This window comes from Mytilus trossulus, chromosome 4 (assembly GCF_036588685.1).
Source record: "Mytilus trossulus isolate FHL-02 chromosome 4, PNRI_Mtr1.1.1.hap1, whole genome shotgun sequence".
In the NCBI taxonomy this organism is placed as follows: Eukaryota; Metazoa; Mollusca; class Bivalvia; order Mytilida; family Mytilidae; genus Mytilus; species Mytilus trossulus.
In genome coordinates, this window is record NC_086376.1 from 26,673,580 (window position 1) to 26,690,160 (window position 16,581).

At 34.5% G+C, this 16,581-nt stretch overlaps 2 protein-coding genes across 6 annotated transcripts in view; one reads left to right on the top strand and one right to left on the bottom strand.

Annotated features, from left to right (window-relative positions):
- LOC134714976 (equilibrative nucleoside transporter 1-like) overlaps positions 1-12,397 on the bottom strand; it is a 39,589-nt gene extending 27,192 nt beyond the window's left edge. Inside the window, exon 1 of one of the 5 annotated variants that reach the window (XM_063576759.1) lies at positions 12,194-12,397. The gene's annotated coding sequence lies outside the window, so the exon portion shown is untranslated. Of the gene's footprint in view, positions 1-2,598; positions 2,720-12,142 lie in introns of those variants that run through there. The other 4 variants (XM_063576757.1, XM_063576756.1, XM_063576754.1 and 1 more) reach the window with 4 other exon arrangements.
- The window catches only part of LOC134714978 (nuclear transcription factor Y subunit alpha-like), a 116,035-nt gene that overhangs the window by 71,882 nt on the left and 27,572 nt on the right, over positions 1-16,581 (top strand). The window lies entirely within an intron of this gene.

Here is a 16,581-nt window from a genome sequence, read left to right on the forward strand (position 1 = left end):
TCGTATTTTCGTCATTTATTTAAACAAAATTGATAATCTTCCTGGACATTTCAACTTTATTTTAATTTCAATATTTCCCTTACGATCATAATTTGCAGTTTGCTTGTCGTAGTTTCGTCATTTTAACGTATTTTCGTCATACTTTATATAAATATTCATCAAAAACTTTCGACAACTTCGATTAAAAAGAATGAACTTTATTCAAAACGTAAATATTTTCACTTGCAAACAGGTGCTTCCTGTTCTATGTATTGCGCACGCGTAAAAGTTCGTAGATGAATCCGGTTTTATTCTGAAATTAGTATTCAATTGTCACTTCCCGTTTTCATTTCATTTCGTTTAAAAATCGAAAGTAAACGTGATCTACAGTCTTCAGTCATTACACTCGTCACATTAAGTATAGATGCAGATCCTTCTATCCAATATAAAAGAAATTGATTCCAAATAGATATTTAAACGTATTTTCAAGGATATAAATGATTGTGAAGTGAAAAAGTCGTAACAATTTCATTTGTGCAGTGGTTTAAAATATAGAGGCACCCAACTTTTGTTGATCAGGGGTGTGCCCTGAAAATAACTGAAGTGAAGTTGTGAACCATATTACCAGATCCCTGTTCTTATCTTCATATCTTAGCATCACATTAGTTAAGTTATTTAATATTGCCAATTACTGCTTACATTAGCAATCCTAAAGTCTTCAAAGATCCTAAACTAGTCCTTGAAGGACTTGGACATATATGTATAGCTAGTTTGATAAACATCATAGACCCCTTGCTATTATAAAAAATAAGGCCGATTTTTATCACGCGCAAAAGTGACTAAAGCCCTCAAAATCCTAGCTGAAACCCTGATCTAGAGGGTACTATATTCACTATATTTGTGTTCAACATTAGACCTTTAGGTGTCAAAAAAATATGTAAAGTTCTAAATTTTCTAGAATTTATATAAAATTATAAATAAACTTTACAGAAACAATCACAATCTCTATTCAACCCCAATTGTCTAAATAATGTTACAATGTAGGAAAAAGTCTGAATATCAAGAGTTCATAATTTAAAAGTTACAAACCTCTTACTACTCAAAGCCAAATTTCCCCTTTTATTACCCAAAACAAAATTTTCCTAGAACATGTAGAACCTGTGGATGGAATATTGTCAATCATTTAATCTGCAATGTCTGGATGACCTTTAAATTTAAACTCCTACATCAATTGGGTCAAATTGAGTCACCTGAACCATCCAGATTATATTACATATACATGTATGCCGATTTGCTTGTTCAACAACTATGATCTGAACTCTTGCAAATGTTTGGCAATCAACTTTAAGAGATTGACGATAAATATCTTAACAAATCTGACAATGATATACAACATAGATACATTGTAAAGGAGTGATCAGTCAATTTATGTTAGAAAAAAAGTTTGCATTCTAAATTATGACGGAAGAGGGGCAAGGTGCCAATTTTTTTTCCTAAATGGACATGGCGTCAAGAAAACAAGGCAGGGCGTCATTACAAGCCAAAACCTCCAGTCAGAGGAAACACTACTACTGGACAGTTCAAAAAAAATCTTGCATGTGTGTAACTTATGTAACCATCAGGTCAAAGGAGGTTACAAATGTACCAGAATTTGAGAATTTCTAAATATGATTATTTATGATAGTTTGTTAGCTGCTGAACCGTTAGCTCTTAGGTCCTTATGTTATTTTAAAGACTATGGTCCGCAAATAGTACAAAAATAACATAAGGACATAAGAGCTATGGTTCTGCAGCTAATAGTTTGTATGAGTGGAACCTATGTCACCATTGTATGTACTCGAGATTCCGCCAATTTAGACGCACCCCTTGATTGACTGCAAGGGAACAGCGGATCCATGTACACCCCTTAAGGATTAACGAAGATGTGTCCTTTACAATATTATCCCACCACCAGAACAATCTCCACCCAACACCACCCAAGGGAGCGTGTAGGACACTGGGAAGTCTGTTATAATGGTGGGGGAAGTCAAAGTACTCGGAGAGAACCACCGGGACCACTCGGTGGAAACAGACAAACCAGAAAGATCTCCAGGTCAAAGTAGGGGACAACATTGACTTACCGAGGCCCCCCCACCCCACCCCCCAAGTACCCATTCTAGTTTTAACTCCGGTCTGCCCTGGATACCAGAGATGTGAGTGAGATGCGAAAATTACCCTTCTGATGTACTTTAATTTTCAGCGCCCCGAGTGAGAATCAAACTTGGGACCTTCAGCACTGTAGTCATTGGTCTTAACCACTAGACCACGAACTAGCATAATGTCAATCGGGGAAACAAAACAAGGTACACTGTAACTGAATTCTGGTCATTGGGGAGACTGGAATAAACCAATACCTCACAATGAAACAGATTATTAAAAATTCAGGTTAGTCTCCCAAATTTACTGAGTCACTAAACAGTTGATGATAAAGTAACTTATTGAGCGGGATACAGATTTTTCACATGCAACAGCCAACAGGCAACACTGCACTTTGAGCTCTCGTGTAAATGTTTGTTAGAACTTAAGATTGGAGACTGATCGTCATTAATAAAACGTTTTGACATGTCAACAATTTTCTACCATGTTATGTACATTTTTGCCTGAATCCTTCTGAGACTTTCCTTGGAGACACGTGCCTGGGGCGGGAAACACTAATATTGGCTAAACGTAAACAATGAACTTTTGCAACCAAGTACCGAAGGAGTTTCCGCTAAAGATATGACCGAAAACCTTGAACGACCTTTTATTCTGGTAGAGTCTTATCGAATAGTTACACGTCACGATTCCCATTACAAATTACAAATCCTTTCACTTCCAACATATGATAATTGCATGGAATGCTGACTTGTGACACTGCAATGAGTTCTTTGGAATTTTTTTTTTAATTATAGATAGAATATTTTTATTTACCAAATTAGGGCCCCAAGGAGGGCATATTATACAGACAACTGTGATTATTATAAACAATAACATATGCAATACACACACAATAAAAGATATGTAACAAGTGTTATAACAAAAATTAAATAAAATAACATACCACAGAAAACAGTATAGCATTGTATTATTATTCAATGAATACTATGTTGAAATTGACTCAAGTGCACCCTGTAAGTGTATTTTAACGTTGAAAAGACAAACATGAGGCATTAGTAGTTTGTGTGGAAAAATCTCAATATAAAAAATACAAAAAGAACCCATTAAAAACAAAACAATTAAGCACTCCCACATTTGACTATGGGGTATATTGCAAATAACCAAGTATATTTAATAAAGGATATTTAATATGACTAATATGCAGAAAGCACCAAGAGTTTGTGCTTAAAGGGAAGTCCCTACTTGCACTTAATGCAAATGAGTCAAACTCCTAAATTGTTTAAATATATTTTAAAAACATATTTTTAAGATTATAGATTCTGAGTCCAGCCAGCAAGGATCATCAAAGGACTGTGCCAAAGAATTTGAAATTCTTCTTATGATCTGTGCAGGCTTAACAGGGTATCCAAATTCATATTACATGTAAAGAGTTATAATGAATTAGTTATTGCAGATTAAGTTGTCCTTTAATTCTTAGTATCTTATATATATTTATAAAATGCAAATAGTACATTGGGATTCTCATTCATTATCCAAATTCATATGTATTGTCTTTATTGACATGGTAGATATTCATGCATCCGACTGAAAAACTAACTACTAACACAAAGGTTCCTGGTTCGATTCCCGTTTGGGATGAAAATTTCAGGAACCCAATTTTCGGCTCTCCCTTGACACCATTTGCAAGTATGGTCTTGAGGAAACGATGATAGTCCGTCGGACGGGGACGATAAATGGCTGGCCCGTGTTAAGAGAGAGCCACATCTCTTGCACGTTAAAGACACCCTTGTAGATTTCGAAAAAGAGTAGGCTAATGCCGCTACAAGGCAGCACTCGCACCCGCAAAGTGGAAAGGGATTAATATAAGTTGCAAAACTTGTTTCCCAATCCACTATAAATAAATATGTTTAAATTAAATTAAATTAAAAAGAAAATCGATAAATAAAAACACACTCATCAGAGCTTAGGAACTACACCAAAAAATCAATGAAGGTTAAAAAAAACCTTAATTTACATAGTTGGGAGGGGGAGGGTCAAAATTGCTGCAAGTTTTGTTTAATTGACATTGATTTTACATATATCCTTATAGGTCGATTAATTTTTTCCAAAATAGAGTTAAGTAGGGGGTCAGTGCAAATACTATATGAATAAAGTTTTTTTTTTTTATCCTGCATTTAACTTTTGAAGTCGTCCCTAATATGTTGTCTCTGTTTGTATACCTTGCCGACTCTAATTAAAGCTTATCTATTTCTTCAATTTACAAAGATCTTACTCCCTTAGAATTCTCTCAAAGTCTTTTTACAAAAGTTCTGGGACATACTATACTGACAGTATACTATTCCCAGATAAGATTGATCATTATGGCACAACATGGATAGCATCAAATGGTCTCTCGACTTTCGGAGTTTTAAAAAGAAAAGCAGCATTGTATTTAATAGTTCTGATATACCCTAGACTGTGTTCTGAGTGACCTGAAAGGTACAGACCTTAAATCTACAACACTGAAATCGGCATTCCAATATCTACTGGTATGACAATCCTGAATTGTGTAGATAAATTATTGTAAAACCTTATATACATGCACTGTCTTTATTTACCTATACTTATTTGTAATGTAAATTACGTTTTAATCAATACTTGCCAGAACCTTGGACATAGTGTATTGACGTTATAGTATATTGGTTCCGGCAACCAGAATAAGAAAAAAGTTTTAAGTTCTGGTTATAATATATAGGGTTATTGCATGAATATTGGGGAATATTGTCCCGAGTAGAATTTTATATTGCACGAGCTTGCGAGTGCAATATATGTTCTATGAGGGACAATATTCCCCAATATCCATGCAATAACCCTTTTATTGTATAGTAATATAATATTTGAAAGTATAAATTGGTTAAATCTAAGATTTAAACGTTGATGACGTCATGAATTTTGAAGATTTATTGCACTAGTGCAATATTAGAATTTATTGCACGCTAACTTTTGGTTACGTTCTGTGAGAAATATTATATTGCTATACAATAATGTATTATTATAATGATGTTTTGGGAGGCGACTTTCCTGGTATGGAACCTGTACCCTATTTAATTAACACTTAATTATCGTGAATATAAAAAATAAAATCTTAGTATTTCGTGTCGTTTCACTTTATGTGAGTTCTGAAGTTGTGAGGTGTTTTTTTTTAAGTCTTTAATGTGTTATGAATTTTTACTTTTGTAAAAATCTACAGATTTATTTTAAAATATCTATTTTGTCAAGGCATGATTGATTAATTGTTTGATTGTTAGTTGCTTAACGTCCAGTGGCAAATATTACATGCATGTTCAGGACGAGAACAAGTTAACCATAAATACAATTTGTATGTCTTCTCATAATAGAGGCCATCCGGGATGATGGTCGGGGTAATTTGGACTGCCACTGGAAAATGAGGGTATATTGGATAGGGACTGAAATTTTGCCTTACGGGCGTAGAGTTGTGGAAAGGGTAAATTCTTAACGTGAAAAGAGTGTGGCAATCTCTTAGCACGAGGCATCGGATTTAACGTCCCCATTCTGACGTGACTTCGAATATGGTACATCCCGCACAGCCAAGCGGACGCCCCACTTCAGCAAGCATTTTGCTGCCGATCGGGAGAAGACCAAGTGACCAGATTTCGTTTCCGCGTCAAGGCTTGATAAATATAAGCTAATTACATATACTTGCTTTGATTTTTTTGGTAGTTGTAGCCATAAATAAACATAAAGTTATAAGACCCTTATAATATTATGTCCATTCATCTTCCTTTATATAGGCATATATCATGGACCATTGCGATGTCGATACAGTTTTAGTGAGTGTTAGGAGATAAGTTGTTGGACTATATATATAAGGAAATATTTCAGAGGAAATTGTCAGATTTTTATTTTTTTATCTTTTGATAAATAAGATACGTTATTAATATGAAATCTTCTAAACAGGATTGTTACTAAATAACTCAGATAACAGTTGGAAACGTTTCTTGGAAAGATAATATGGAAAGCCACATGGGACCCCCCGACTCCGTGCATGTTTTATATAGTACTTTCACGGCCGTGTAAGATTACCGAACCCGTGAATGTTTTTCCGATTCCGCGAATGTTTTGGACCGACTCCGTGAAAGTTTTGGACCGATTCCGTGAAAGTTCCTGACCGACTCCGCGAATGATATAGCCCGACTTATTTAACAAACACTTCAAACGGAATGCCAGTTGACATACTCGGCCGTGCAACATAGATGCCGACTTTGATAACTTTCTTTCAATTACATAGCACATTCGCGGCCGTGTAAGATTGATGCCGACTTTGATAACTTTATTTAATTACATAGCACATTCGCGGCCGTGTAAGATTGATGCCGACTCTGTAGTAATTAATGTGATTAAAACGTTAGTAATTAGTGATGGTCGCGGCCGTGTAATACAATTTATTGCCGACTGTGTCCATTTCATACATATCCTTAGCGATCTCCATGGAATCATTAAAACCATTATAATTATATAATGCATAATTATTTTGTATTATTCGCTACTTGTCATTGTATTAATATGTATTTGACAATTTTATTCTGACCTCTTATAGTTTTTTAATATTTGATCTAAAATCTAAAATAATTTAGAAGGGAATTTTATTGGGGGGGGGGGGGGGGGGGGGGGGTCTTTGTTTATGTAAACGGTATAAAACGAGAATATATGCGGATTTTTTTATGTTACTATATTGACAGTACCGCCCCTAATTTTGATAACTTGCTCCACATGAATACAATATATTAGATGTTCTTTTTTTTAGTGCGGATTATCTTTTTTCTTTTGCTGTTTTATAATGCATGCATACAATTAGTAGCAGAATCAGGAGACAAGTTTAGCAATTGTTATAGTTTTCACAAAAAGAACTGTCTATCATTTTTTTCTTTTGAGGATACAAATATCATATATAGATATTCATTATTCCTATTAGAAAATATAACTACATAATGTCAAAGGTTTTAAAAGTATGTTCCTGTTGATTTATCCTGTAAATGGTTTTACTCATTAATACTATCTCATAAAAATTAAGAAAAGTCACCAAGAAATAAATTGTTCAGTATCAATAGAATATTTTTTCACATGTAAAGATGTCTGATAATATATCGTTCGAGAAATACGAGTTTGATAGAGTAAAACTTGTCATCGTTGTCGAAGAACATAAATTTCGTCAGGCATTTGTTAGAGAAATAAGATGGAGATACACAGATATTGGAGTTGTTCTAGGCTTTTAGATTATTTACATGAAACTAATACTCAGAAACTAGAAAGACAGATTTTGAGAAAAGCATGCAAACGAAAAAGCAACTGGTATGTTATCTGAGCAACCTTCTACAATAATTAATATTTGAAATATTAACCTCCTTCTTTCAACTATACATAAAACAGAGAAAGAAGGAAACTTCATCCAGTTCAACAAAAAAATCAATCCGAATTTCACAAATTCTTGATGATATTTGGTGTTGCAACAAACAAAGATGAATCAGCATATTTTTTTGTATTAAAATGACTTTAAAATAACTCTGCCAGGCGGTAAATTGATGGTCCTATGCATGGATGAAGGAGTAGAGAAGTCAATTATTTAGTAGATATATATAAGTAAAAATAAATAAATTTATCATGAAAATTGGCGCAATTAGATGTTGTTTTTTTGGCGCAAATGATACCTATAATTTTTAAATTGGAGTGGCGCAAAAGTAGCAAGTGGCGCAAAAGTAGCAAGTGGCGTAAATAAGTTGTGGCGCAAATGAGTTCATTTTAAGCGCAAAAAAGATATCGCCCAATAATAAAACCCATATTATAATTGATATTTAAATTTGGAAGTACATGTATATTATTTCATTTTAATAAAGCTAGAATTAACTATTTTATGTTATTCTTGATTCACAGATTCAGCTACGAGAAAGTGCATAATAAATTTAACAAATCGGTTCTAGTAAATAAGAAAACATTATGTAACATTGCTACATAAGTGTTATAAAATAGGAAATATAACATAAGTATGAGTTATGACAATTTCCGCTAGATTTGTTTATAAAAACTCAATTATTTAAAAAAAACATGTTAAAAAAGGTTCCAGAGTAAATGAATTTATGTCTGAAGATGGAACATATACATTCTGTATGTGCCTGTCCCAAGTCGGGAGCCTGTTCTTCAGTGGTTGTCATTTGTTGCTGTGTTACATATTTAATTTTCGTAAATTATTTTGTACATAAATTAGCCTGCCGTTAGTTTTCTCGTTTGAATTGTTTTACATTTGTCATTTCTGGGCCTTTTATAGATGACTATGCGGTATGGGCTTATACATGTATTTATAAACTTGACTTGCTTAAGCTTGATTCGAGTGTGAGGAGCCGTTATCCAGCTTGCTTTCTTCAAGCGTAAAACTGTCTTAGGAAGGGGGAAAAGACCAGTAATAATTCTTATATGATTTGCATATTAGGAAATATGATTGGTCGAGAGGTCTTCCGATAGTTGATACGACGTTTTTTATTTAAGAAATAATTCATGGAAGCCATAGATTTGTTGGAAATTTACACGCGGCTTGGGCCTTTATCCTGATCTCACTCCCAAAAAAGGTTCACATTGTGGTTCGCGGTATACATATATCGCTCGTACAGTAAAAAAAGATAGCGAATAAACCCTGACAATGAGCGAAAAGTAGCACCGGACGCTTCACGTGTTGACCAGAATCTTGTTACCCACCAGGAGCACTTGAGAACATCCCCTACTTCATGAGGTTAATTTATATGTCTTTATGCTTTTATGTAGTGTTTTAATACTGTTGTTATTCTTTTTGTCAATATCGAATTTTGGCGTAGCGTTAAAAAAAACTCTTAAGAGCCTGTGTCACTCACCTTGATGAGCATATCAAACAAAGGATATATATATATACTCTCCAACCTTTTAGATGAGAATAGACTTCATGACAAAAATCTCTATTTTGTTTTATCTTGTATTACTGATCTTTGAGTCTGTTTAGTTTCTTTGACTTTATTAATATTAATATTTTTATTAACTTTGTATTTACATTGTATCATAGATCAAATTTATTCATTCAGTGTATGTTCATTGTGTTACTACGTTTTTTGATTGAGTTAAGCCATTCCAATTGATATTTTATAGTGTGTCTTTCTATGTTGTGATGTTACACTATTGTTTCAGATAAGGGAGAAGGTTTGGTACCATTAAAACATTTAATCCCGCTGCAATTTTTTGTACCTGTCCTAAGTCAGGAATCTGATGTTCAGTTGTTGTCGTTTGTTGATGTGGTTCATAAGTGTTTCTCGTTTCTCGGTTTTTTTTTATATAGATTAGACCGTTGGTTTTCTCGTTTGAATGGTTTTACACTAGTAATTTTTTGGGGCCCTTTATAGCTTGCTGTTCGGTGTGAGCCAATGCTCCGTGTTGAAGACCGTACCTTGACCTATAATGGTTTACTTTTATAAATTGTGACTTCTATGGAGAGTTGTCTCATTGGCACTCTACCACATCTTCTATAAATCTAATAACAGAAAATTCCATAGACATCTTTATACTCGCCAAATATACTACTTTGTTTAACTAAGTAGTTATTGATAGACAAATTCATACTCTTGAAACTGTCCCATGCATATAGCATTATAGGTGTTGTCTTGGAAACATCTAACATGTAATTGGTCATTTGTATTCATGTGATTGCTGAGGGAACATATGATATTTAAGTTTGTTCCCACATCACAATTCATTAAGTTGATATCTACACGTGAATTATATTAACAGGACGAGCCATTCAAGCATTTTGAGGCATTATATTTTTTCCCCATATCACAATTTAAAACATGATATCAATGATATCCGTATGAGGGTGTGGATACGGTTTACAAAATAGAGAATAATATGCAAATAATATAGAAATGAGAATAATTGGCGCCAGATACAAAAGAAATGAGAATAGTGGAGTGCTAGAAAATAAAACGAATAATGGGATGGTAAATCATGAAGAATAGAAAAGGATAGAGAGAAAAAAAAGTCGAAAAAATTAAAGAAAACAAGTATGAAGACTCTAATCCAAACACTCATGTACACTTCATTTAAAAAAAAAATTATCATTTCAAGAACTAATGTAGTTTATAAAATAACCAGGGCCGGCTGCATTCTTGCAATGTTCCATTTTGGCATGTATCGTTACGTACTTGAATGAATTGAATGTTAAAAATCCATTCAGACATTATTATAACGAAAAGGAATTTACAAAATATTTCAATAAGTCAGTTCACATTTTTCGCGAAGTCTGTCAAGAACTTTCACGGAATCGGTTCATAAGTTTAAGGTAGTCGGAATTAAACATTCGCGGAATCGGTCAACAACTTTCACGGAGTCTTTCCAAAACGCGAAGTCGGTCAACAACTTTCACGGAATCGGTTCATAACTTTCACGGAGTCGGTATAAAACATTCGCGGAATCGGTCAACAACTTTCACGGAGTCGGTCCAAAACTTTCGCGGAGTCGGCAAAAACATTCACGAGATTCGGTAATCTTACACGGCCGTACAAGTACTGTATTATTACACTGTAAAACTAGCACGGAGTCGGGGGTCCCGTATGGCTTTCCATAAGATAATGATCCTATACATGCCGTAGACGAACATATATAAATCTGCATTTATATATAATAAATAAAAAGATGTTGTATGATTTCCAATGAGACAACCATCTCCATGCATGCAGAACAAATGACATGAATGTTAGTAAATAAGTCATTGGTCACTTATGTTCCTTTTGACATTTTAACCATAAATAGAGAAATGGAGAAATGGTGAATCTTGCCCACACTACTGGACACTTAATTGACCAAAAGTGTTCTTACAAACGACGTTGTATCTTTATGACTGGATCTACAATCCTGATTCTTACAAAAAAATGTATCTACTTACGTTTTAATTTGTATACCAGAATTAAAAATCGGCCGTTTAAAGCTATTGAGAATCAACCTAAGTCCACTGATTTTTATAGAGTTTACATGGATGTGAATCCCTAACATGGCAGTTCAGCACGTGTACATCAAAGACAATAGACATGTATAGAGGATAAGAAGTAGATGTGCTCTTCTTATGTAGTCCTAAAGTTGCGTAATTGTATAGTTTGCTATCTTTTAAAAAACATCATCAGATCTATTTTCTTGCTTGTACCGTTAAGTTATTGCTTGACACATGTAGTGAGTTTCTGATTTCAAAGGGGATGACAGGCATAATAATAATGGTTTACTTTTTTATAAATTGTTGTTTGGATGGAGAGTTGCATGTCTCATTGGCACTCACATTTCATATCCTATATCTATTTAATAGCTTTTTTGCTGTCAATTTTTGCATGTGTTTCAACTTTCGAGCAACACGTACCTGCGTAGTATAATGTATATATCTCCTACTAGATGTTAAGTTTGCTATTGGGATTTATTAGATTAAGGAATTTTACTAGGAAATTACTTAACCATATATCTTCAATACAGATATTACCATGGATTCATTTTTTTGCATCTATTAAAATTATTCTTTGTCGATCGTTTTATGATTCGTCTCCGAATATACGACTTGGATCCGGTTCTACCGTGACATGCAACGCGAGGTTTGACTCTCGTGGATGAGGAACTGCCAGAATTCACCCTCAGTTTGTGTTGATGTTGGGTTTTTTTTTGCCATGTTGCAAGTCTTTCTTTGACACAGAATTTTCGATTGATGCCTTTATTCGAATTTTCCAATTCTACATGTTTAAAATTGACAACACCTGAAGTATTTTTTCTGTAAATTACATCCGTGCTTGGTTTAATTAGTCTGTGCCGGATAATTATTAGATTAAGACATTCCTTCAAGGCTCAACTGATAAACTGTAGTGTAACTGGAACTAGTCCGGGATTGTAAATACGGAATTAATCTGTAATATATTGTAAACTGCAAAAAGCGATCGTTATACATGCTTTAACGAAATTATGAAAAATAAGACTATAAACTTACCACTTAAAAACTACAGAAAACAATCCTTAAATATGCATACCATTTATTCACTTGAAAACTGTCTAGTTCACTCAGTTCAGAATTTTTGTTTTGACATGCTGTATAGTCCTTGATCAATAATCTATCGGCGATAATCAGTTGTATTAGTAAATTAAGGACCTTTATTCATAAATAATGAACAGATTTAATATCAGTCTTTTGGTTTTACGTGACACAATCACTAATTATATATCTACTACGACTATAGCAAGCATACTAGTGTTCAATGGTACAGTAGTTTATATAGTATGTTATATTGTAAACAACACTTGCAATATGTCATGTATTCCTATAATCGATAAAAAGACGATTTCCAATCCCTATACAAACATCCGTGAATTGTTATTGCAGAGACATGACAGACATATGATAATAATTGCATTATATCTCTGCACTTCAATAATTATAAAGTCATCCGTGCCATTGTCAGTTTATTCCAAGATATTAGGGTTCATTTTTGGGAATGATTGCCGAAATCAATGCCGTTAACATCATATATTCCATCTATTGTTTTCTACCTTAATTTATATTTCTAAATGGATTTTAATTTATATTTCTAAATACGATTTAAATATCGGCAACCCATTGTTGCCTCTAATATATAGATATGTAAAGGAAGGTTGATGCTTAAACTGTATCTCAGTTAGGCGACTGAATGAATGAATATATTTTTATGACTGAGACTACTTTAACATAAGAGACTGCATGGTCACTCGCGTACCGTGACTTTATAAGTGGTCATCTGTGATCAAATTATTGTGGAGTTTCGTCCCATGGCTACAAGGAATCCAATACAATTTGATTTGTCATAACATGTAGTAAGTGATGGCTATTGGTACTTTACGGAACGGAACGGAACGGAACGGAACAGAATTTCATTTAAGGTATCCAAAGGGGGCATTTATCAAAATTTCGAAAAATCTTTAAAACAAAACAAACTTTAAAATTTCTGTGTTTTACGGTTTTCCATATACAAATAACACAAATGTATACTTAATCTCATCTTCACAGGTGAAATGTGCAATAATGTATAACATCGGGAACTATTCTGTAAATGAATATGTCGGATTGTCCTGATAAATTATCATGAAATTAACGCATTTGCAAGTCATGCATTATGATATCTAGACTGACCTCACGTCGTCCTTTCCGACGATGATTAGAAACATTGGTTCTGATTTTAACTTTTTAAATTTATTATTCCGTTCCGTTCCGTTCCGCAAAGTACCAATTGCTCTGAGGAATTGGTATTTAACGGAATCGAACGGAACCAGACATTTATAATGTAATAAAAGCAGTAGGATAAAAAAAATGTGTCTGACACCCCTTTTTGCAGAAGCTATAAGTGTTTTAGATAGCATTCCCGACCAGATAAATAATTAAGAATTTAAAACAAAGGCAGCTTAGACAAAAACAAAAAATCTTACTCCTTCCATTGGTAATTATATTTTTTAAAAGAGGCCTTCCACCTCTCGTGCCGACGAGGATTAGAAACAGTAATCAAGTTGAATCTGATTTAAACTTTTTAATTTATTATTCCGTTCCGTTCCGTTCCGCAAAGTACCAATTGCTCTGAGGAATTGGTATTTAACGGAATCGAACGGAACCAGACATTTATAATGTAATAAAAGCAGTATGATAAAAAAAAAATGTGTCTGACACCCCTTTTTGCAGAAGAAATAAGTGTTTTAGATAGCATTCCCGACCTGATAAATAATTAAGAATTTAAAACAAAGGCAGCTTAGACAAAAACAAAAAAATCTTACTCCTTCCATTGGTAATTATATTTTTTAAAAGAGGCCTTCCACCTCTCGTGCCGACGAGGATTAGAAACAGTAATCAAGTTGAATCTGATTTAAACTTTTTAATTTATTATTCCGTTCCGTTCCGTTCCGCAAAGTACCAATTGCTCAGAGGAATTGGTATTTAACGGAATCGAACGGAACCAGACATTTATAATGTAATAAAAGCAGTAGGATAAAAAAAAATGTGTCTGACACCCCTTTTTGCAGAAGAAATAAGTGTTTTAGATAGCATTCCCGACCAGATAAATAATTAAGAATTTAAAATAAAGGCAGCTTAGACAAAAACAAAAAATCTTACTCCTTCCATTGGTAATTATATTTTTTAAAAGAGGCCTTCCACCTCTCGTGCCGACGAGGATTAGAAACAGTAATCAAGTTGAATCTGATTTAAACTTTTTAATTTATTATTCCGTTCCGTTCCGTTCCGCAAAGTACCAATTGCTCTGAGGAATTGGTATTTAACGGAATCGAACGGAACCAGACATTTATAATGTAATAAAAGCAGTATGATAAAAAAAATGTGTCTGACACCCCTTTTTGCAGAAGAAATAAGTGTTTTAGATAGCATTCCCGACCAGATAAATAATTAAGAATTTAAAACAAAGGCAGCTTAGACAAAAAGTCTTACTCCTTCCATTGGTAATTATATTTTTTAAAAGAGGCCTTCCACCTCTCGTGCCGACGAGGATTAGAAATAGTAATCAAGTTGAATCTGATTTAAACTTTTTAATTTATTATTCCGTTCCGTTCCGTTCCGCAAAGTACCAATTGCTCTGAGGAATTGGTATTTAACGGAATCGAACGGAACCAGACATTTATAATGTAATAAAAGCAGTATGATAAAAACAAGTCAGACCCTTCTTTTTTGAATGAGTGGTAAGTGTTTTAGATAGCATTTCGACTTGATCAATATTTAAATAAACAGCTGCGCCATGAGCGCATGATACGCCCGTCGTCTTGTGAAAAAACATAAATCTTTTTTGAATAACACAGGGTTGTACAGGATGTCATGCTTAGTATATCCTGACTCCTTCCTTATTCCCGCTCAATAGGAAGATTCATCATTGTACAAGATGTATTTGGAAACCCGACGCAACATTAGCCTGTTAAGTTTTAAGCAATAGAGATACAGCGCAACATGTGAAAAAAAACACATAGGGCTGGGGGATCGTGATCTTTTTGGACAATCACGTTTGAAATGGCTTTTATCGCCACAAAAATAACATCCCCTTGACTGTACTGTCAAGGTAGCTGGTTTTGAATCATGCAGCATGGCCCTTTCTAAAAGATCTCTTAGTGCTTTGATTTCATTCTGTAATGTTTGATTATCTGGTTTCCGAAATGAATTTACCAACTGCCTAACGCTGTCCATCCCTTCATATTGGTCAGTACTCTTTTCCTCTTCATCTTTCCACGTAACGCGTCTGGTCCTTTGTTTTGTATTATAATCAACATCCCTGCCCAACGTAGCATGATAATTGTGTTGTTGTTGTACAACAATATCTAGTGCTGAAGATACAGTCTAAGGTTGGTGGTTTAAAGCTTCATATGCTATTTTGGCGTTCTTGTGGCCCTTCAAAAAGTGTTCCGCTGCAAGTTCCTCTTGTAACTCGATACTACTTGTTGGGTATGCTCTTGAGACTAATCGTCTTACTTCTTCAGCAAACTCTTCATTCTTTTCATTGTGTTGTCTTAAATCAGATAGTTTTTTTCGTGCAGTGGATGGGGGCTCTTTTCGGTTGAACCTGTTTTCCATGTGACGCGAATTGGATTCAAAAGTATCTCTTTCCTGTCGAGGAATTGCGGTCATAAATTTACTCGCCTGTCCTCGCAGGCATTCAATGTACCTATCTAACTTTTCCTCCTCTGTCCATTCGTTTCTCCTAGCTTCCTTGTTGAATGGGATAATAAACCTCTCATAATCATCCTTCCCGTCGAATGTTGGAAGTTTTTGGTGCGGAACGTCACTATTTGGTACTTTTTGTCTTGTCTGCTGTGTATTGTTACTACTGTGCATAGCTTCAATATCACTAGAAAACGAAGGTTGTATGTTTCTTATCAAATCTTGTCTATTATTTGTGTTCATAGAACTCGACCTAGACTCTCATCTTTCTATAGTGCTTAACAACGGTTTAAAAGGGGGGAGTGTTGTGGTATCCCTCGGTGTTGATGACAATGGTGTGTGTGAATTAGCATTTAGTCTGGGACTGTTCCCGCGACCAAACTGCAAACTCCCGCTCTGTCTGTCATCATCTAAATTCTGTGTTGTTGTATCCCTTTGTGTTGATGACAATGGTGTGTGTGAATTTGCATTTGGTCTGGGACTGTTCCCGCGACCAAACTGCAAACTTCCGGTCTGTATGTCATCATCTGTATTCTGGGACGATGGCCTGTGACTGTTCTCTCGACCGAACTGCAAATATCCTATTGGTTGATTATCTAAACTAAATGAAGGTGGTCTGGGACTGTTCCCACGACCGAACTGTAAAACCGATTTCGGCTTGCTATCTTGACCGAACAGAGATTGTCTGTGACTGTTCTCTTGGTCAACCTGAAAACTGTCAACTGGTTTGTTTTCACCTAACTTAGGGTCTA